The 22,037-nt window shown below is 37.3% G+C and overlaps 1 protein-coding gene and 1 long non-coding RNA gene across 6 annotated transcripts in view; one reads left to right on the top strand and one right to left on the bottom strand.

The window, feature by feature from the left end:
- CNTN6 (contactin 6) overlaps nt 1–22,037 on the bottom strand; it is a 365,092-nt gene that overhangs the window by 303,516 nt on the left and 39,539 nt on the right. The window lies entirely within an intron of this gene.
- On the top strand, nt 13,020–21,202 carry LOC131276076 (uncharacterized). Of its 2 annotated transcripts, XR_009183556.1 has the most exons (4): nt 13,020–13,104; nt 14,748–14,803; nt 16,901–17,051; nt 20,701–21,202. It is a non-coding gene; the product is annotated as an uncharacterized lncRNA (long non-coding RNA). The 2 variants fall into 2 exon arrangements; XR_009183557.1 differs by lacking the exons at nt 13,020–13,104; nt 14,748–14,803 and adding an exon at nt 15,131–15,182.

Raw genomic sequence — 22,037 nt, 5'->3', positions numbered from 1 at the left:
TTTTAGATGGCATGTTTACTGCCAAGACAATTGTGCTCAGTACTAATCACCCTTTTGTTTTTCATTGACCAGATAATTAACTGTATCAAGATACAATAAAAATTCCAAATCCATTTTTTTCAGGTAGCCCCAATGTTCTATTTCAGTGTGATAAAAATTCATGGGCAGACAGAAGAGAAGATGCTTAATAATTTTTATAACAGATTTCCAACCTCAGCATATATTGAGTTATTTACTATCAAACTAAATCAATAATAAATTAAAAAGTGAAATATTTATGACCTGAAAAAATCTGGTTTAAAGTAGGAAACCCCAACTGCCATTAAGTCAGGCAAAGTAGCAAGATAAATTGCACCATCACATTCATTGTTTTCAGAATATAATGCTATCACTTATGATAATTGTTATGCCAGCTCTCAAAATAGGCCGGCATAATAGATGATAGATTAGGAGAAAGATATAACACAGCGTGTTTAATGTGATCATAGAAAAAGCATTACTTCTTTTCTTAGAGGAGGCGTGATTACATGTTAAGTTGTTAACAGCATGAAATAAATGCAAATATGTTTGTTATGGAAATCATCAGAATCATTTCTACAATTTTTTCATCAGCACCACCAAGCTGTAGAACGTAACTCAGTCATCAATACAGTTTCTCTTCTATGCCTTTTGCTTGAGAAAGTGGAGTTTTGTTGAAAGAGACCAGTGTTAAGAAATTGGTTTTCTGACAGCTGAAAAATCGTATTTTCAATGAATTTCAAAATTAGAGGAAGCTATTTAAATAATATAGCTCAGCCCTTTGCTTTCATAGCTGAGGAGACTGAGGCTTAGAGGTAACAAATAATTGACCTAAATCAGTTCATGACCTTGAGTGAGACGTGGGACTTGAAAGCAGATCCCTGATCAAGGGTCCTCCCTACTACATGGGCCTTTTGATCTGGGATACTGGATGTCACCCAGTGACACCCAAGCATAGCTCCAGCCTCTGGGTCCCATTTCTCCCTCTGTAAACTCTAGGAAATTATATCTCATCGAAGTGCAGTTAATACAATATATAAATACAGAATATAATCAGGTTAGTAGAATGTGGGGTGAATGATACTATAATTTGGAGAATTTGTGTTGTCAACTTGGTTCCTACAAAGGTCACCAGAAATACTTGTAGACCAGGCAAAACTAGGTTTACTAGACTTATTGCTGTGAGGGAGAACACAAAATTGACATATTCCTGGTACAGTCTCAGGAGGTTTTAGGGCCTGTGCTGGGTGGTTTTAAGGTTGTTCTTGAGAGAGGGGGGATTTGCTAAGATCCAGCAGAGTTTAAACCAGTGGCGTTGGCTTGATGAGCACAGTGAGGTTAAAGTCTTGATGTAGGTGTTGCTGGTAGCCTTGAAAAGTAAGTTTTACCCTCCAGGAGCAAGTATTTCTGGAAGCAAATAACTAAATTATTTTTGCTTTTGCTTTTAGTATTGTTTAACAGAGGGACAGGAAATTATGCTAGTTTGTTACTCAGTAAGGTGAGTTATAGAAAGTAGGGACTACTCTATTAGTCAAGGTTCTTTAGAGAAACAGAACCAACAGGAGATATCTGTAAATAGTATGAGATTTTATAAAATTGTCTCACACAACCAGCGGGATACATAAGTCTAAATTCCGTAGGGCAGGCTGCAAGCCATGGACTTCAATGAAGGTCCTCAGTGAGTTTTCCATGAGAAGTTGTGTGTCTGAAGCAGAGATGGGAATTCTCTCTCTGAATGCTGAAATCACTTCTGATTTTAAGGCCTTCAAATGACAGCAATCTCTGGTGATTGCAGATATAATCAGCTATCTGTGCAATCAGCTCACTGATGATTAAAGTCCATAAAATGCCCTTTCATTACAATTAGCCCAGGACACCATTACATGACTAAGTTGACACATTAGCGTAACCATAACAGACTACCAAAAAATTGCTGAAGCAGAGGTTGAGAAAGTTTTTCTGTAAAAGACCAGATAGATAGTGTGTTTAGCTTTGCGTATCATGGGAATCTCTGTTGCAACTACTAAACTTTACTGTTATAGCAAAAATGTGGGCATAGACTACATATAAACAAATAGACATATCTGTCTTCTAATGAAACTTCATTTTGGTGAACAAGATGGTGGGTGGCTGAGTAAGGCACTCCAAGAGTTAGCTCCTCCTAAAGGGCAGTTAATAATCTAAGCACAGTTATCTAAAGCACCTGTTTGGGGGGCTCAGAAAACCAGAAGAGCATCAGCAATGTCCTTGAAAGAATGAATGCAGGAGATGCCCTTCTGCAGAGAAGATACATACGTAGAGGACTCTACGCCCCAGAGGCCAGTGCCCATACTCCACTGGCAAGCACGCTACCTCAGGAACTACTCCGTGGCTGAGGTTGGAAGCTTCATTTCCCAAAAATGGGGGAGGAAGAGATGATTGAGTACCTATTTCAGCTACTGATTAGTAAATTAGTAAAACCGCTACAGTTTAAACCTGTCCAAGTTGGAAAGAGGCCAGTAGATAACATTTTAACTCCACCCTGGCACAAAGGGAAATGGAACCGGTTGAAAATCACCATGATGACAAGGATAAGCTTCATTACACCTAGATTGGATTGCAATCCTACCCTAGGCTCCAGCCCCACCTTCTGCAGGGAAGTAGGGGGGAACTGCAGCACATCTCCAGATAACTGCAAAGGTTTTTGACAGGCACAGACTGGATAGTCAGACATCTGGGTCTCCATCTCTACAACCCACTAGGATTGCAGAGGAACTGTGTTTCCTTGGCCTCTCTGGGCAACTGTAGGCAAGAAAAAGAAATAAATTCATCCAAATTGGAAAGGAGGAAGTAAAACTTTTGCAATTCATAGCTTATATGGTTCTATATGTAGAAAGTCCTGAAAAATCCACAGCAAAGCTGCTAAAGCTAATAAACAATTTCAGCAGAGTGGCAGGATACAAGATCAATAAGCAAAAATCAGTGGTATTTCTATACACTAGTAATACCAATCTGAAGAGGAAGTAAGGAAAAAAATCCATTTACAATAGTGAATAAAAGAATCAAATATTTAGGAACAAATTTAAACAAGGATGTAAAGCATTTGTATTCAGGAAACTACAATGCATTGCTAAAAGAAATTTTAAAAAGACCAAAATAATTTGAAGAACATTCCATGCTCATGAATTGGAAGACTAAAAACCATTAAGATACCAATTCTACCCAAACTGATAACACAGATTCAATTCAATCCCAATAAAAATACCATCAGTATTTTTTTTTAATTTTAATTTTAAAGAAACTTTAGATTACATAAATGCTATCCATCAACATTTTTAAAACAAATGGAAAACACAATTATCAAATTTATTTAGAAGGGCATGTGGTGCCAAATAGCCAGAAGCATCTTAAAAAGGAAAGGCGAAGGTTGAGGACTCTCGTTTCTGGACTTCATATTACCTAGCTTCAATGGTAAAAACTCATATTACGTAGCTACAGTGGTAAAAACATCATGATACTGGCACAGAGATAGACACACTGAAAAATGGAACCAAAATGATGGCTCAGAAACAGACCCTCACGTCTATGGTCAAGTGATTTTTGACAAGGTTATCTAACCCAACTAGTGGAGACAGAATAATCTATTCAGTAAATGGTACTGGGAGAACAGGATATCCAAAGCCAAAAGGAGGAAAGAGGACCCTATCTCACACCTTTTCCAAAATTAACTCGAAATGGGTCAAAGACCTAAATATAAAAGCTGGAATCATAAAGTTCCTAGAGGAAACTGTAGCAAAACATCTTTAAGACCTGGTGGTAGGTGGTGGATTCTTAAACCTTATGCTGAAAGAACAAGCAATGAAAGAAAATATGAATACATAGGGCCTCCTCAAACTTAAACACTTCAGGGATTCAAAGACTTCATCAAGAAGGTGAAAAGGCAGCCCACTCAATGGGAGAAATATTTGTAAACCGCATATCCCTGAGGGTTTGATTTCCACTCTACATAAAGAGATCACATAACTCAACAATAAAAGAGCAAACAATACTATTAAGAAATGGGCAAAAGGTTTAACTGGGAATATCTCCAAATAGGAAATACAAATAGCCAAAAACGCACATGAATTAATGTTCAGAATCACTGGCTATTAGTGAAATGCAAATCTAAACAATGAGATATCATCTCACACTGCATAGAATGGCCATCATTTAAAAAACAGGAAACAGTAAATGCTAGAGAGGATGTGGAGAAATAGAAACACTCCTTCATTTTGGTGGGATTGTAAAATGGTGCAGGAAGCTAATTATAGAACTGCCATATGACCTAGCACTTCCTATACTAGGAATATATCCAGAATAACTGAAAACTCTGATACGAATAAAAAATTGCACACAGATGTTCAGAGTGATCTTATTCACAATTGCCAAAAACAACCCAAGTGTCCCTCAACCAATGAATGGATAAACAAAATGTGGTATATACATATGATAGAATACTATGTCATAGTAGGAAGAAATGAAATTGGGACACATATGATAATATGAATGAATCTTTAAGACATTATGTTAGTGAAATAAGCCAGACACCATAGGACAAATATGGCATGGTCTCACTAATATGAACTAAATATGAAGAATAAACACACTGAGTTGAAATCTAGAGTATGGGTTATTAGGAGATAAAAGGAGGACTGAGAAGTAGTCCTGATGCTTAATGTATATAGAAATTTTAATTAACTTGACTCTTAAATTGTGGAAATGGGTAGTATTGATGGTAACACATTATATAGAGTAGAACTAATGCAGCTTGTCTATAAATGTGATTGTGGTTGAAAAGTGTAGTCTAGAGATACATATGTCAGTTGAAAGAAAGCTAGAAAATAATCTAAGGACTGAAAAACACAGCAAATCCAGAGGTGGATGAGAATTGTGGTCAATAGTACGAATGCAAAAATGTCCTTTTATGAACTAGAACAGATACACATCCCTATTGCAAGGTGGTGGGTATATGGAGAAGCATGGGAAAAATACAATTAATGTAACCTATGGACTGTAGTTAATAGCAAAGCTGTAATATTCTTGGATCAATGCCAAAGATGTACTGGGTTAATAATAGGGGAGTATAGGAAAAATATGTCAAATGTATGCTATGGACTATAGTTAGTGGTAATAGTCTGACCCAATTATCTCACAATCTCTAACAAATGTTCCACAATGGTATGGTGTGTTAACGAAGGAGTATTGTATGGAAATTCCACACATATACATGATTGCTTTATAAGTTCACAACTTCTATAATAAAGGTATTTTTTTAAACTTCCTTTATATACATAGATACAAAAATGTGTGTGTGTGTGTGTATGTATGTGTGTGTATATATATATTAATTTGCCAAAGGCTGCCAATACAATATTACAGAAATGGGTTGGCTTTTATAATCAGAATTTTATTAGTGTAAAAGTTTATAGTTCCCAAATTGTTAATCTGTTAAAATATCTGAATCAATTCATTACCAGAGATACCTTCTCACCAAAGGACAGCTGCTAGCAGATCCTGGAGTCCTGCCATGTGGCAAGACAAGATGTCAGGTCTGCCATTCTTTGTCTACTTTCTCCTGGAGCTCAGCTGGGGGTAATGCGGCATCTCTCCATGAATCTCATCTTCTTGGCCTCTTGGCTCTTCTCTGTCTTTCTGCAACTGTAGGTATACCTGGAGTCCTTTCTCTCACATGGCAGCATCAAAATGGCAGAGCTCCCTTTCTCTCTGTGTATCTCCCCGAGTTTGTGTTCTCAGTTTATGTAAGACCCAGCAGGGCAGAGACCCAACCTGTATCATGCCTCAATGATGTAGCCCAATCAAAAGCAATCTAGTCAAGTGATCTAATCAAAGGTCTCAACTGAATTTAATGCTATCAAAGGGCTCCACATGCACAGGAATGAATTAGTTCAAGAGCATACTCTTTGCTGGGATTCATAAAATTCAAACAAGGGACAATATCAGATTTAGCCCATGGCCATAGTTTGGGGACCAGTGAGCTAAAGAATACTAGGAGAGAAGTTTCTAGCAGTAAATTCTTAAGCATACTGAATATTTTATTAACCTTGGGAAGGACTGAAAGCTGGGAGGGATAGTGAGGGTACAGGACAGTAGAACTCAGAAATATTTGGATTGGAAAGAATGGAGTAGAAATTATATGTAATATAAGAAGAAAAGCAAGCAGAAAGGTTTTTTATTTTTGCTTCTCCATACATTCCAAATTAAAACAAACAAACAACCCTAAACCAAACAAGATTATTCATAGCAAGATCCCATTAAAACAAATGTGTGTGTAAAGTATTATTTTCATTTGTTTTGGAGAAGTGTAAATAGACTGAACTGGGAAGTGGTATTAAAACATAAGAAAGAAAAAATACTTCTTTATGTGCTTAAATAAAAGTAGTAAGATTTTGGGAAATTTTTCTTTTTTTTCCTGCTTTGCTATGTTTGTCAAATTTTAAAAAAATCAAACCATAACAGATCAGTATATGCTAAAACAGTAACTAAATTTAATAAGATGGTATTTAATAAGAATATATAGTAAGTTTTGTAGTTATGTTAAAAAATTGACCTATTTACATTTTTTCACAGTATGAGTGCGTTGAGGAAAGTGGCTTTTCACCAATTCAAGTTAAAAAAAAAAAGACATGGATTGAACTTAGGCCAATATTCATTATTTGCTTATCTTTTGACATAATTGCCCCAAATTCAATATAACCAGGTTAGATTAATAAAAGCATAGTGTCCAAAATAAAGGAGGTGCTATTTGCATCTCAACTAATCACATAGAGAGATTGTATCTCTTTTGAGCATCAAAGTTTTAAGAAGGCCTTTGACAACTTGAAAACCTCTTCTGGCGAGCAGGACAAGAATGATGAAGTGGCTGGGAGCCATGACTTATGAGGGCTGGTGGAAAGAAATGAGTATGTTTAGCCTAGGGGAGAGAGAATTTAGTGGGCAAAGAAGAGCCGTCTTCTAAAACTAGAAGTGCCATCATATGGAAGAAAGATTAGGCTTATTATTTGTACCTCAGCAGAGAACTGGGACCAAAGGGAGGACATTTTAGGGCAGTAAATTTCAGTTTAATATCAATCCAGAGCATTTTAACAAGCAGAATTGTTTAGCCAGTGGTTAACTGCACAGGTTTTGGAGCCTGGGTTCACATCTCAAAACCTGTGCGCATTTAATAGCTTTGTGACTTTAGAGGAAGAGAAATATCCTCTAAAGCCTCAGGTTTATGATAATTATAATAAAAAATAGTATGTACCTCATAAGGGTCATACGAAGACTAAATTAAATTATGCAGGCAAAGTGTAAAAGTGAAGGTGATTTCCCATGAGATACCAACTTCTCCATTACTGGGAATACTAAAGGAGCAGCGAGAAGACACCTTTCCTGGAATATTTTTGGGGGTATTTCTGCATCAAGTGGAAACTTAAACTAGTTTGACTCTCAAGTCCTTAAGATTTTTATTCCTATATAAAAGTAGGAAGTTGGAAATCTCTAGACCAGAGGTCATTAACTGGAAGTCCAAGAGTTAGATTCACCAGGCAGCCTGTTTAAAAATTGGGGCATTCCAAACAAAACTGAACAGTCTGGCTTCTCTATAAAAATCCGACGATCTGGCATCACTGGCTCCACCTTTCCATAAAGCAAAAACAGAACAAAAACTCATTAACAACCATATCAAACATCAAGAATTACTGGCCTTCTAACTTAGCACAACTCACCATAGTCTGAAGGACCTTCTCTTTTCTAATACCCACCCATTTCATTCTTTCATATAACTGCCTGGCCTCTGGAGCCATGCGTATTTGCCATCTCTGCACTATACCAGCTAGGCAAGCTAGCTGGAAACTAAGTCCTTTAGGGTTTTATCACAGGATAGAAAAATGGGAGGAAAAGAAAGAATGGGGTGGCAAGAGGCTGGCTAAAAGTGAAGATAACTAGAATAAGAGTAATAAGACTATTTATATTTATTGAATACTGACCAGGTGCCTGGTTCTAAGCCAAGAATTTTACATTCATGGCTCATTTAATCTTCACAACAATTCTCTAAGAGGTGCGAAAATATTACTTTCAATTTACAGGTAAGGGGAGTAAAGTTGAGAGAAAGTAGATAACTTGGCATAGTACACATAGTGAACCAGTGGCAGAAATGACCAATACCTACCCAAATTTTGAGCCTGTGCTTTAACTGTAATGGCCAATCTTACAGAATTTACAGTCTTACCTAAGGCTGACCTTATAAGACTGCTCAAATTTCTGAGTATTGAAAAAGAAACCTCTTTCCCTATTAGTGTTGCAATGGAAGATTCTCCCTTTGTTGTGAATAACCTGATTTTTTTTTAAGTTATATGGCACTGTGCAAGATTTCCCAGTTTTCTTCTTGAGAGTGCAGTGAAATAAGTATGCAAAATCCAAAATTTAATAAGCAGGAGAAAATGTCTTACCTGCAGGATTTCTCAATGCTTCTAACATGCATGTACCTTATAAAACTTGAAGAGATGGATATATATACTGTTTCCCAAACTACATGATTCTGGGACTATTTTCTGCAGTGCTTTTCCAATGATGAATGCTCTGCAGAACACATTTTGGGAAATCCTGATCCATGGAAAGGAGTTTTGGATTAGAGTAGACCAGAGTCCCAACCAGCCAAGTAACATGCAACATAATTTCAGTAAATCATATAACCCCTCTACTATTAGGTTGCTCAGTGCAAATACTGGGATAGTGTTTCTGTTTTACCAACTGCTTCCATTTTTTGGAAGGATAAACTAAATGACAGGTCTTTAAATTGCAAAAATGTTCAAGATATCGATAAGGAATTCAATTACTTGATTTTCTCTCTCCTACAAAACTGATCAGATTTTAATTGTTTTCTTGCCATTCCAAGATTCTCTCACTGATGGCACATGAAAGCAATCTTTCCTTTTTAATATACAGAAGTGTGAATTTTCTGTCCTACTTGAAAGAGAGAATTATTCAAAAAAATCTATATATTAATATTGCTATGAATATATTAAAAATATATTAATACAGAGCTGCTGAGAAAGAACACAATTTCTTGCAAAGCTATCCGTTAAGGGAAGAAAAGGGGGGTGGGGAATCAGCAAGCATTCACACAGCAGGACGTACACTGATTCCATTCTGTCCCCTTTGGTTAAGGTTCACGGTCCCCAGCCCCCGGACAATTGGACCTTTTGCCTTCTCCTCCATCAACCTGTCCCCTGATATGTGCTCCTCCTTGGCAGTCCTGACCTTACGGAAATAGGAGTCGCCTTGGGAGGAAAATGAGGTTGCCAGTCATCACATTAGTTGTGTAACTCTGGGAAATTCCTTTGCTATTGAGAGACCAGAATTTTAAAAATAATAAAAATGAAAAGGAGAAAGAGAAAAAATAACTTACTGGGGTACAGGGAATGCCATTTCACCTCGGTTCCTATGTGTCCTTCCTTTGCCTTTGTAAACTGCAGATAGGGCTCAGGCTTTGGGTCTGTTGAGGGATGTCATTCTCTCTAAGCCCGGGGAGGAGAGATGCTGTGGGCATGGGACCCTGGCCTCATTCCCTAGCCTGCAAACTGTATGTCGTTCAGAGAAACAAATAAATGAAAAATCACATGCTGACCTCAGGAGACACTTCTCCACGGGTGAAGGAATTAAGATATTAACTCAGATTTTTCACTCCACTTTTCCTCTCTGCTTCTTGCCTTTTTACTAACAGGACTCATCATTGCTTTCAGATACTTGGAACTCATGTTTATAAAGCTTTTTTAACTGTTCTATAGGAGGGACAGTGCCTTCTCACAAATGCCTTCTCAGTTTGATTTTTTAAAATTACCCAAAAAGCAGTGAGGCTCAGAGGGTTTAATTAACTTCCCTATGTATAGCCACACATAAAATGATCATACTTTTTAAAAAGCACTGCTTTACATGTTGCACCCTCTAAAGTTCAGTGACTTAGATCCAAACTGATCCTAGCTAAGATTTTGATCCTAATTTGTACCTACGTCTAGGAAAAAGTATTACAGGCTGTTAGTGGCAAGCGAATAATGACAGAATGTTAAAACCACACTTAGGAGAAGTACCTTCGGCAGGTCTCCTGCTTTAGGAGACTCTGATTCAGTGGGAAGAGCACTATAGAGAAGAAATTTAAAGGCTTTGGCAAGAGTCCACCATGCCGTATAATCAGCACAAAATTTGAGTAAATCCAGCATCATTTCTGGTCTCAGAATTCAATATTGAGATGGAAGAGCAGGAAATGTAACAGAGACTATTATAAAAGGCAAGATGCCGTGGTCAGAAGGAGGTAACAAACTTTCCAAGTAATATAATACCACTTCAACTAACAGTCCCAAAGCACATAAATAGTATATGTCATAGTTGGGCCTTGTACCCAGATCTTTTGACTCCAGTATGGTTCTCTTTCCATATTATTTACAGAAAACACAAAACTCTTGTTGGCTACCTGGATATATGAACCTTGGAATTAGTGTGAAAAACAATGATTAATTGGCTTGCAGCAGAGGAGGCAGATTAAATATGAAAGTAGTTTATGGAAAACGTCCTAGAAGAGAGGAGCTATAGTGAAATCAAAGATAGGTTGTTTTTCTAGAAACTTCCTTTTTTCCAGCCTTGAAGGCTGGCAACTAAAGTGCATCTGGGGAAGGTAAGAGAAGAATGCCAGAAAGCATACATTTTTTTCCCCAACACACTAATTTCCTTTCTTTGTGCGATATAAATGGAAGGTCACTATTCTGAGGTATATCTATCAACTTAATCCAGCAGCTCATTCCATAGATAGGTAGATGCCCACTATTGTCCTGAGCTCAGTGCCTTTGTCAGTTTCCCCAAATCCAAGAAGAAATAGAAAGGAGAATACAGCCAGTGATCCAGTGATTCCGTGGTCTCCTTACAAGGAGGTGGTAGCGGCAAAAGCTTGTGCTCCGGAGCCAGGTTGCATGCATGTAAATCTGCGTCTGCCTCTCAGTGAGGTACCTCTCACTAGGAGTGCAATAACTCTTCTTCTCAGTTTACTTATCAGTAGTGCTTCCCAAATTTAATGTGGCAAACAGTCTTACAGGAAGTCAGTGCTCAGTCATTAATGGCTGCTGTTATTGTTATTATTATAAAAAACAACCACAATTTAAAAGATAAGGTTATTTTCCATGATTCCTCTGTCTTTGTTTATGCTGATCCATCTTCACGGAATTCTCTAATTCTAGATCACCTTTTATTCCATGAGGACTTTCATTATACCTTCCTTTAGAAGTGCTTTCACCTTTCTTTCAACTTCTTATCAATTTATCTGTAATGAATAGAATTTGTGTTATGTCTGCTGTTTCCTAATATATTTTGTATGGCTTAATTTCTAGTTTCATGATCTATTTCACATGGTCTTAAATATCTTACATATTCCTAAAAATAACAAATTTTTTTAGTATTTTAGAAGCAATGCATACAGAAGTAACTTGGGTACTAGTTTGAAGATTATATGCAGTGTAATCTAAAACTGTGTTCAACAGTTTGTTAGAGGAGAGACAAAAGCTTTCTCGAAGCAGCAATTCAACACATCTCTTGTGCTGTACAACCTACTGTGTGCCAGGCACCATGACTCATGCTGAGACTGGAGAGATCAGGATAAATGAGCTATATCATGTAAAGCATTGTTGAAGTCTCCTTTAAAAAAAATAATGATGTCATAAAGACATTTTAACTTTAGATTCAAATTCTGAGATCTTTCCCTTTGAAAGCAAGCATCATATATATCACTTCCTTGCCTCCCCATTCTTCAAGAAGTATGTTCTGGGGCTTCTCCTCTGTGAATTTTTTCCAATACTGCCTATTCTCTTTGTGACAGTGTGAAGCTGGGTGGACCCCAGAAAACTATGTCCTTAGAGCTAATCCATTCCTGAACTTATTGCAGGTAGGAACTTTTGATTTAATTACTTCAGTTAAGGGTCTTTGACTAGATTACTTCAGTAAGGTATGGCCCACGGTGGGTCTTAATCCTCTTAGTGGAGTACTTTATAAATGGGATAGGTATGGGGAGAGAAAGAGCAGAAAGAAAAGACCAGGAGTGCAGAGAGGAGCACACAGAAGCTGAAAGAGGAAGCTACAAAAGGAAAAGCTGAAATCAATGGCCACAGAAGGAGCAAGCAGAGGTTGAAAGCAACCTGCCTGGAAGAGAAGGCAGAGACTGGCAGATGTCACATTGTGCTCTGCCATGTGACAGGAGCCCAGGATCACTGGCAGCCATGTCTTCAGGGAGAGAGCTTTACCTGATGCCTTGATTTAGACATTTTTCTCAGCCTTGGAACAATAAATTAAAAAGTAAAAGGCAACCCATTCCTGGTATGTTGCCTTGGCAGCCATTAGCAAATGAAAACACTCTCCAACCTCCAAAAAGACCATAGAGTAGAGATGGGAGTATGTGGGTGTGCAAGTGTGTGCATGTATGTTGTGTTTATGTCCTTGTACACAGATGGAATTAAGTTATATTAATTTACTGAGTGAATGAGTGATTGGTTGCTACTTAAGTGCCTTGATGTATTTTGGGGGTGTTACAGAAAAAGTCTTCCAGAAGCAAAAATAATTTTGAGAATTCTTGTTCTTTTTGTTATTTTGATAGAATTTAGCACAATCTCCTTGAAAGATGATACACTGGACATTTTCAATAAGAAGAATAAATAAAAGTACATAGGCTTATCCAGGACTAACCTGCATTCAAGTGACCATTATTCAAAGAGTCAAGAATGGAAAAATAACCAAAAAAAGAATTGTTGCTTTAAAGCACCCACCCACTCCAGGCAAGGACAATATCACCCACTTACTTCTTCCTTCGTGCTCCCCCACCCCTCCACCCCCAACCCCGTTTTTTAAACCTGCATGCCTGGTGAGGCATCAACATGATCTCTCATCCTTTGGTCCTTCTCTAGGAAAGGGCTGCAACCTTGAAATCTCCATCTGAGTGTGGGATGGCTTAAATTTGACCTCTCAAATATAAAGTGATACTTGGGCAAAACCCTTTTTTTTTTGGTTTATTGGTTGTAAACAGATTTTTAAAAGGTAAGAATTTGGAATCTATTGATCATGTTTCAAGATGTTATTCAGATATTTTAGAGGAAAGGAAATATAAGCACAGCTGCATATTTCAGAAATTTCATACCCAATCTGTTTGTCAATTCCCAGAAAAGACTAGTTTTTTCAGAAGATATACACATATAAATAAACTAAATGCATATAGAAAAGCACAGAATTTTTTCTCTCCAAATCGCTTTCCTTCACTCTACCTGACATAAACTCCCTGATGTCCCAGCTAGAACGGTATTTTGGTGCAATATTGTTCCTGATTTCTCTATTACCTCCTGGGGACCTGCCTTTCAAATATCTAATGTGAATTTTCTCATGAATGCCAATGATATACAGCTACATTTTTCTTTCGAGCTTTTCATCCCCCAGGCACTCTGAATACTCTCTGACTACTTCCAAGATATCCATAACGAGATGAATAGCAATTCCTTGTAATAGATGGTAGAAAAGGCAAAGGGCATTTTTATTGGTTCTAGGAAGATTTAGCTACATTGATACAGCATTTTCTGAAAACCCCCATCACTCCCAGAGTATAATGAATGGCCACCTCTATTTCAGCTCTGTCCCCAGAGGTTCTCTGGTACGAACTGCCCTGCAGTCCTCCTTGCCACACAGAGAAGTTGTCTCCATTCATTCTCACACGTTAACTTCACTGAGTTTAGTGAACAGTGAACACTTGATTCACTCCCAATTCAAATCACAATAAAAGTTTAATTTGCTTTCATGTCTTCTGGGGCTAATCTCCCTTCATTGAACACTCACACTCCCATTAACTCAAGGAGAACAACCCCCTAAGCGGCCTTTGAATTAGATACTGAAGGACTAATTGTTCCTTTGAAAGCATGCACTCAGCCCCCACGCTGGCATCAATGGAACCTCCCTTTGTGTACCCTATGTCCAAGGGCAAACTGGATACCAGAAGAGACCAGCAGCCTTTATGTGACCAATGGTTGATAATTAACACCCTGGCTTCTTCTGAGCATGTCTTGTATTTCTAGGACGCAGATTATTGTGCCCCATCACCCCTATTACTACAGATAGAATACCAAGACATCAACTCCTGCTAAGTGTCAGAAACTTGTAGTACATTGGAGATATCAGAGAAGGCCTTAGCAGACTGTAGCATTTTAAGAGCATCTCCAGAGTCTGTCTCTTTATGCCACCTACATCTCAGCTGAGAAAAAGTATTCTCAGTTCCTGTTTTGTTTCTTTATCATTTCGACTTTATTATTTGTGTTCAAAGAATGTCTGGAGACAAAGTAAAATAATATCCTCCATCTTAATTAAAAAAGGATTCACCACTCCCCCTCCCACTTTAGCTGAGTTCTATTTTTAACAGCTGTTGTAAATCAGCTTAGAGGAAGATGAAAGTGTTTATCTGTGTACTTGCTTATCTTTTCATACACATGAACTAATTTATTTATCAAGCTTGATCTTGATTAGGGTTCCCTTCAAATAGGCTTTGAGTCAAGGATTTGAATGTAAGAAATTTAGTTGGGAGGTATTCTCTGGAAACACTGGTAGGGAAGTGGGTTAATACTCAGACAGGGAACAAGGACAATAGAGATCTGTTACAAAGCCAGTTATCTGTGTAGTCAGCTGGATCTCATTCCCTCTAGGAAGCTCTCAGAGGCCATATAGAATAAGCTCAGTCACCAAGGGGCAAGGAAGATGGGTATGTATTTATCAATTTAACCATTCATTATTGATTGAGAGCTGCTTCTGGGGCACTTCTGGTTTATCCTGCAAGTAGGAAAGCATGATGCCTAAATCAGCAAACAACCTTCAAGCAGAGCATTAGTTTCTATAGAAGTCAGCCTTCGATGTGTAGGGGTAAAGCTGGGTGGGAGGTGGCAGATGTAGTGGGGGTATGGGCATCATTGAAAGCAGTCATGACACCCTGCCATGTACTGGACATGGGATTAGGTCTTGAAACAAATACTAAGCTCATTATTACTAATCTATCTTCTTGTTTTGCAATTGGGTTTTTCATTAAGTAAAGAGAAGATATAGAAGACAGAATGTTTATTAGATGAATCACACTAGAAACTAAGGTTAGCCAATTTTAAAATTTCATATTAAGGCAATATATTGATTTATGCATGTATCTATATATTAAAAAAGATGCAAATGTTTTATAAAAGTAATGAAAATTTTAAAAATGAAAACAAAAATATTGCTTATTTTATATAAATGAGAGTTAACTGATATAATTTTCAAAAGCACAACCTGGACATTTAAATCAGCAGCAATTAATAAATATGCAGAATGTATACCTAATACCAATTCATATACACTTTAGATTCAAATTATAGACACTTACCTCCAGCGGTGTCATGCAGGAAGTGTTGTATATACTAAGAATCTGCTGGAGTTAAGGCAAATATCTTATATTTTCATAGCAGTTTGCATATTAGAATGTGTTTCACACTCATAATTTTATTTAATCTTCATAAATATCACATAAAATATTCACATTTTACAAAAAAATGGAAAATGAATGCATCAAGTCAGGTGATATCTCCTTTATGTCACAAAATTAGGAAGTACTGAAGCCAAAAAGCCCCACTTTGTTTCTATACCAGTAAACACCACCCCAGCTACTATTTCATTTGGAATTTCTGGTCAGATCCAACAAAATCAGCATCGAATGACCAACTTTCTTGGTTTGCCCAGAAATGAGGGTTTTTCTTGGAGACAAGACTTTGTATAGTATTCAGGACAATCCCTAATTGTCCTGACCAAAAAGTCGGCCAGTCTGTCACTTAAAATATACACCTAATTATAGTAACACACATCTTTGGCAATCACAATGCTGTGTATGTGTTCTCTAAATTTACAGATCCACAATAAGTAGCATAGCTGTTGATTACTTAAGATTGATATTGTTCTATAATTTTTTAAAAACCCATTGACTTTCTCCTAAGTGATTTCCAAGAATAACATTTGTTACATTAGTATTCTAATACTCTTCCTGAAATACGTTTTACTCATTTTGGCAGAAATATATGTATATATTAACCTAAATACTGTCATTGCCCCAATATTGAAATGGAAATTAGACAAGATAAATAAAAAGCTACCTCTCTAAAATAGCTTTATGGAAATTAATATTTAGAAAGCTTGAATTTAAAAAGTGCAATATCTTTCAATTTATAATTTGAATATATTTTGGTTTGCTAAAGGGAAAAATCAAAAGTTCTAGTGTCTTTGTTTGATCAAAAACTTTGGAAACGAACTGTTAACATGAGCATGTCACTCCATAGTAACACATATATCTACAAGAGGTTGCTGATATTTAAAAGCAAAAAAAAAAAAAAAAGTGAGTAGCTAGTGACCCTACCTTGCTGAAAGTAACAGGGCTAAATTCTTAAATTTTTAAAAATTTAATTGGCCTGTCATTTGAGACTTCCACCAAGATAATAATTTATCTATGTACCTGAGTTTTAAGGTAGGTACTGTCCCTAATTATCTGTGTCACTTTTTAGGACTTTGTTTAATTGAACATCAGCTCTTTGTTTGTGGGATGGGGGGCAGTTGGGTAATATGATCTCCAAACTGTCCATAGGATAAATTAGAAATGTTTACTTGAGAACAAGGAACACTGCAGTTGACCCCATAGTAATGAGGAGCACAAGGTATCAGGGGGTCTCCACTCTATCTTGACCTCACATGCAGTACAGGTCACTAGAGGGGGGTCATTGGATGTGGGAATTAAGGTAACTAAATAGGCATTAAGTAACAAGATCTCAAAATCACATTTATGGTGCAGGAGTAAAAGCTGAAGATTGCAGTCCATAAAATTACGTTCTGAGATGGAAGGAAGAGAGACGACAGGTTCAAAAACATGAGATAAAAGAACCAAACTGAATTAGGGCTGTGCCTCTATGATCCAGCCAGTGAGATGATTAAACCAACTCAAGGTAGGAGCCAAAAGCAGCTAAAGGGATGCAGTTATGTAAATCTGGTTGGTACATACTGAATTTAGAATAAATTTCCTAGATATTTCCTGCTACAAAGCTTTTGAACTCTAGTCTCTGCAGGGGGTACTCATTCAATTAAAGGTATACACTTTACTTTCTCTCCCACACAACTTTATTTTTCCTAGAACAGTCCATGCTGTTAAATAGTTATATTCATGTATACATACGCCCAAAAGAACAAATGTCTGTATCAATACTGAAGTTTCACATGTTGAAAAGACCATCTCAACCATTGCTTTAATCTTGCCCTTAAAAATATATGGAAAAATTGAGACTTCTCTACTTAGGTGTAAAATTGTTTTTTTCCCAGTGGGCAAGGATTCAATCAACAAAATATATTTAATGCTGCGTCTACTTGATATTGAAGTAACATTAAAAAGTGAAAAATGCAATCAAACTACTACTTTTGCAATCAAGACACAAAACTGGTTTTTTGACTTCACAGATGTCCTCTGGTTATGTCAGGTGAATTAAATTATTGGCTTGTGTTATTTAGTCATGACCCTACCTGAATCTCATGATGATAAGGCAATATACAAAGAATCACTTAGAAATCGATGTGTTTACGTATGTTTCTGACAGCAGATAACAGTATGGATAAATTTAACATGTTGTGGGGTAAATGAAGGCAGAATGCCCTTTACGAGCGATTAGTAACTCTTGTGCCCGGCTCTTCTGTATAGGTTGTGAACCTCCCTTTGCTTTGTAACCTTAAGAGAGCTCACAGTCTGTTAGGCAGGGCAGAACTTCTTCCAGCCGCCCACTGCCGGGTTACATGTGGATTAAAGGCAGGACTGATGCTGGACTCGCAAGTGGTATTTGGTCACCTTTCCAGGCTTGCCCCCCTGTGGTACAATTGGCGTAGTCGTCAGGAGGTTCCAGAGACTTCTCACAGTAGTAGCGCCACTGAGAACATGTCTGCTACAGGGAATTCTTGGAGGAAATCTCGCCCTTTACTGGGAAATCTGTGGGAGGAATCCCGAATTTTGCAGGGGGAAGTCCTGGGTAGCCCTGTTCCTCTTTGTGGTTTGAGCTGGCTCACCTCATAGACACTTGGGGTCTTGTAGGTGACTTGGGGGACACCCTGTATATGCATTTGAGTTAGAATGCAGAAGATGTCTTCATGCAAAAGAAAGAGCATCAAGCCTTGGCTGCAGCGGTCACTTGGCCCTTATTAGCAGCCTTGAGAGATTTCTCTGATAAACAACTGGCTGCTGAATTCCGTGTGCAGCTAGCTGGTAGAAGAGGAGCTTAAATCAGAATGGAGAACGAGGAGCTTAAATACTTTTGTGTTTGTATTTTTGTTTAGTGTATATTTTCATTCCTCCAGATGGTAATCAAATGGCCAAAATAAAAATTAAATAAGTGCTTATACTGGTAAATAAATGGTCCTGGAGTCCAAATTAGAAAAGCCAAACAAGATACAGAAAGTGTAGAAGGTTCATGGAAAAGGAATGTTTATGGTTAAGGTTGAATAAAATTTGATGGTCTTGCTGCTGAATGAATGGACCAGAAGAGGACCTGACTTGCCCTTTTTCAGTCATGATGAATGTCTGGGCAGCACCTCTCTGGTGCATTTAAGTGCTGAAGGTAATGTGCGTCCCAGAATTGGCCCCTCCAATAATCTGTTATTGCCAGTTCCCCAAACTATTACCCCTGGGAACGGTGTGTTACAATGGCCATGGAAAGTGTCCAAGAGGCTGGATGGTGGTCTCTGCTAAGCCCCTGCAGTATTGTCTTGGAAATGAATCTAATGATAAATCCTATGATCATGGCCCCTTGGCCTCTAGGGTAGTTTACTCTCTTGATGGGATGAAAAATATCCCTAAGGGGGCATTCATTATTTCTGTATGGCAAAGTTATTCATTTTGATGATATGTATAACTGTCACTATTGTGGTTGGCTGTTCATTATTTCTGTGTGGCAAACGGTATTCATTGTGATGTTATGCATAACTGTCACTATTGTAGTTGGTTGTGGTAATTTACACTGCTGCTGTGGACTTGGAGTACATTGTATTAACGCTTTAACCACGCAGATATCGAGGAAAATTTAACGGTGAGATTGTACATGGAAAGAGCATTAGGGTGTAGTGTGGGGTAAGTGAAGGCAGAATGCCCTTTCTGTGCAGCTAATAATACTGTGCCCTACTGTTCCATGTAGGTTATGACCCTCCCCCTGCTCTGTAACCCTTTAAAAGCTACCCATGTCTGTTCGGTGGGGTGGAGCTGCCTCTGCCGGCTGCACCAGGTTGAGTGAGTAATAAAGGCCTGAACTATGTTCCACTCCCATGTGGTTTCTCTGGAATATCAAAGTTATTTGGTCAACCTTTCCAGGTTTGACCTCCTGCAGTACATATATAAACTTTAAAGGTGAAAGAATTTATGAAATTGAAAATGAATTTGACCTACACTACTTGAAGTATCAATTTAAAGGCAATTTCCTGCTTATGTCCATTATATAATAATATTGTTTGGGTATTATATATATTAACATTTATAAAGAGTTTCAATAGTAGAAAAAAACAAAACACTTTTCCTTTTTGTTGTTCCTGTGTAACTATGACTGACTATGTAAGGATATGACTTTTAAGTCACCATGTTTCCTTGTCTCTTAATAGGAAAAGATAGAGAAGAAAGACATTTTTCAACATATATGTTTTTTATAAATATATATCTATAAATATATAAAATATATACTTTTTCTAAGTCTATATAGTATACACATAAAATGTATAAAAAGAAAGTCTGTATAATTTTATAAAATATATATATATATATTATGTACTATATATGCTTATATACATGTATGCATATTTAAGAATAATTTAGGATTTTTGACCCACCAGTGATCTGGTGATGACCTAGGCAGGTTATCAGGAGATAAGAGGATTCAGGACAATTGGGAAAAATGCTACTTCTGTGGATGGCTTTTCTTCTATGTCTTCCTCTGACCATGAGGGAACTTCCTAGGTGGTGTTGGGAAAAAGAGGTCTGTGGAGGAGACATGGGAAGAAACTCTAAAAGTGAAGATTATACAGGCTTTGTGAAAGCCTTTCTTTTTTCCTCAGGCCTGGCCCAGGGCATTGTTCTCAGGGAATAAGATGTGGTGTCTGCAGCTTAACAAACCTCATTCATTTAACAAATATCGACTGAGGATCTAATGAGAATATTTGGTGTCATTGATAGAAACCACAACAAGGCAAACAAGGTCCTTGCCCATGTGAAGTTTTTTGTTCTAAAAGTGGTGGTGCCAGAGACAACAGGAAAATAGAATCACGGTAAATAAAGATGGTGGTAAGTATGAAGAAGGAAATAAATGGGATAATGAATCAGGGCCCTGGAGTGAGATGAGATTGGAAATGATTGCAGTTCCTTTAGATAAACTGTTAAGGAAAGGTCTAATCTCTAAAATTCCTCCAGACAGATGGCCTGTAGGATCTTACTACACACCAAAGGAAAAGGTAGGAGAATAAGATTTCTTTTATAAGCACCTGTAATTAGTGTACTTTTTGTGCAAGTATATACATGTGTCTGCATATCTTTTCTTTTTTTTTAATTAACAATCTCTACAACTCTACACATTGCAGATGAGGAAATGGAGACCCAGAGAGCCAACAAGCAAAATAAGTTAATGAAATCGGAATCTTTTCAAAATATATGATCACTTCAAATATTTAGACAAATCAAGAGGAAGATAAAAATGTTCTGGAGAAAATGATTATTGATTTGGAAGACTCATAGGTCTAGGAGAACTCCTATGATTCTAGGGGTCTTGGAGTGTAGCAAATGGTAAAAAGAAATAGAATTTTTAAAATACCATGAAATATAAAACCATACGGCCTGAAGACTCTCATGCCCAAAGGCAGAACACATCTAGTGCACCAAAATGATGTGGGGTTGGCTTGTGTATTAAATCATTTCTCTTAAAATGATACCATCTGAATGTATTGGGGGCTTGTCAAATCACCATTAGGATATCTCACCACCGCTTTGATTAGATTAAGTGGAAAAGTAGGCTTTGATTTACAGAAATTCACATCGCAGCCAACCCTAATTTGAATCACTTCTACTCAATAAAGCAACACTGAAAGCTGGTGCATCTGGTTGCTGACACTATGACTTATTTTTTAATATTTGTAAAGGGCAATAAGGAAGAACTAGTTCTTATATCATTTTACAAGCTGGGTGGCTGGTTAGTAGTCATTTTTATTCTGCCCTGGTGTGAGCCTGCACAATAATCACATTGCCTCTAGCATTTGACTGTGTGCAGATTACATTTTGTTTCTTGCTTTCAAAATTGGACACTGTCTGGGAAGACCAGCAATTCCTAGGAAACTATGCTCCAAGCCTGTTGCTTTACAAGGCTGAAATGCTTTCTTTTGCCCCAAATTTCACTTCCAAACCTTGGTTGTGTATTTAATAATTTATTCAAGACTCCATTCCAAAACTTAATGTTATAAAAATTTGGGACCGAGTCTTAGCCTTGGCACAGATACCAGATCGACCTTTGGACAGTTTATAAAAAGAAGATATATATTAACAGTTGATTATGGCTAACACAGAGAAATAAAGATTTAGATAACTAAAATTAAAATATTTTAATTGGTTATTGGTGTTTCACGGGTACATCTAAGATGTACACACAAAGAAGTTAACTTGAATTACTTAACTACTACATCACCTGAGTATTCCTTGTAAAGAAAAAATAATTTAGGCTTATTTATTCATTTGTTCTTTCTATAACTTTTTTGAACAATTAAGGCATAACTGCCATTGACCCAGGTCTTGTGGATATAGTGGTAAGCAAATAGGTTTGGGTATGGCCCTTGCCTTCCTTTTACTATTGAACAAGTGATTTTAATAAACTGATGCAGCTAAAACACCTCATCTGGTCTAAGAAGAATCAGCCTTCCTAGGGGAAGTA

This window comes from Dasypus novemcinctus, chromosome 26 (assembly GCF_030445035.2).
Source record: "Dasypus novemcinctus isolate mDasNov1 chromosome 26, mDasNov1.1.hap2, whole genome shotgun sequence".
Taxonomy (NCBI): Eukaryota; Metazoa; Chordata; class Mammalia; order Cingulata; family Dasypodidae; genus Dasypus; species Dasypus novemcinctus.
This window is presented reverse-complemented; position numbering and strand designations above follow the sequence as displayed.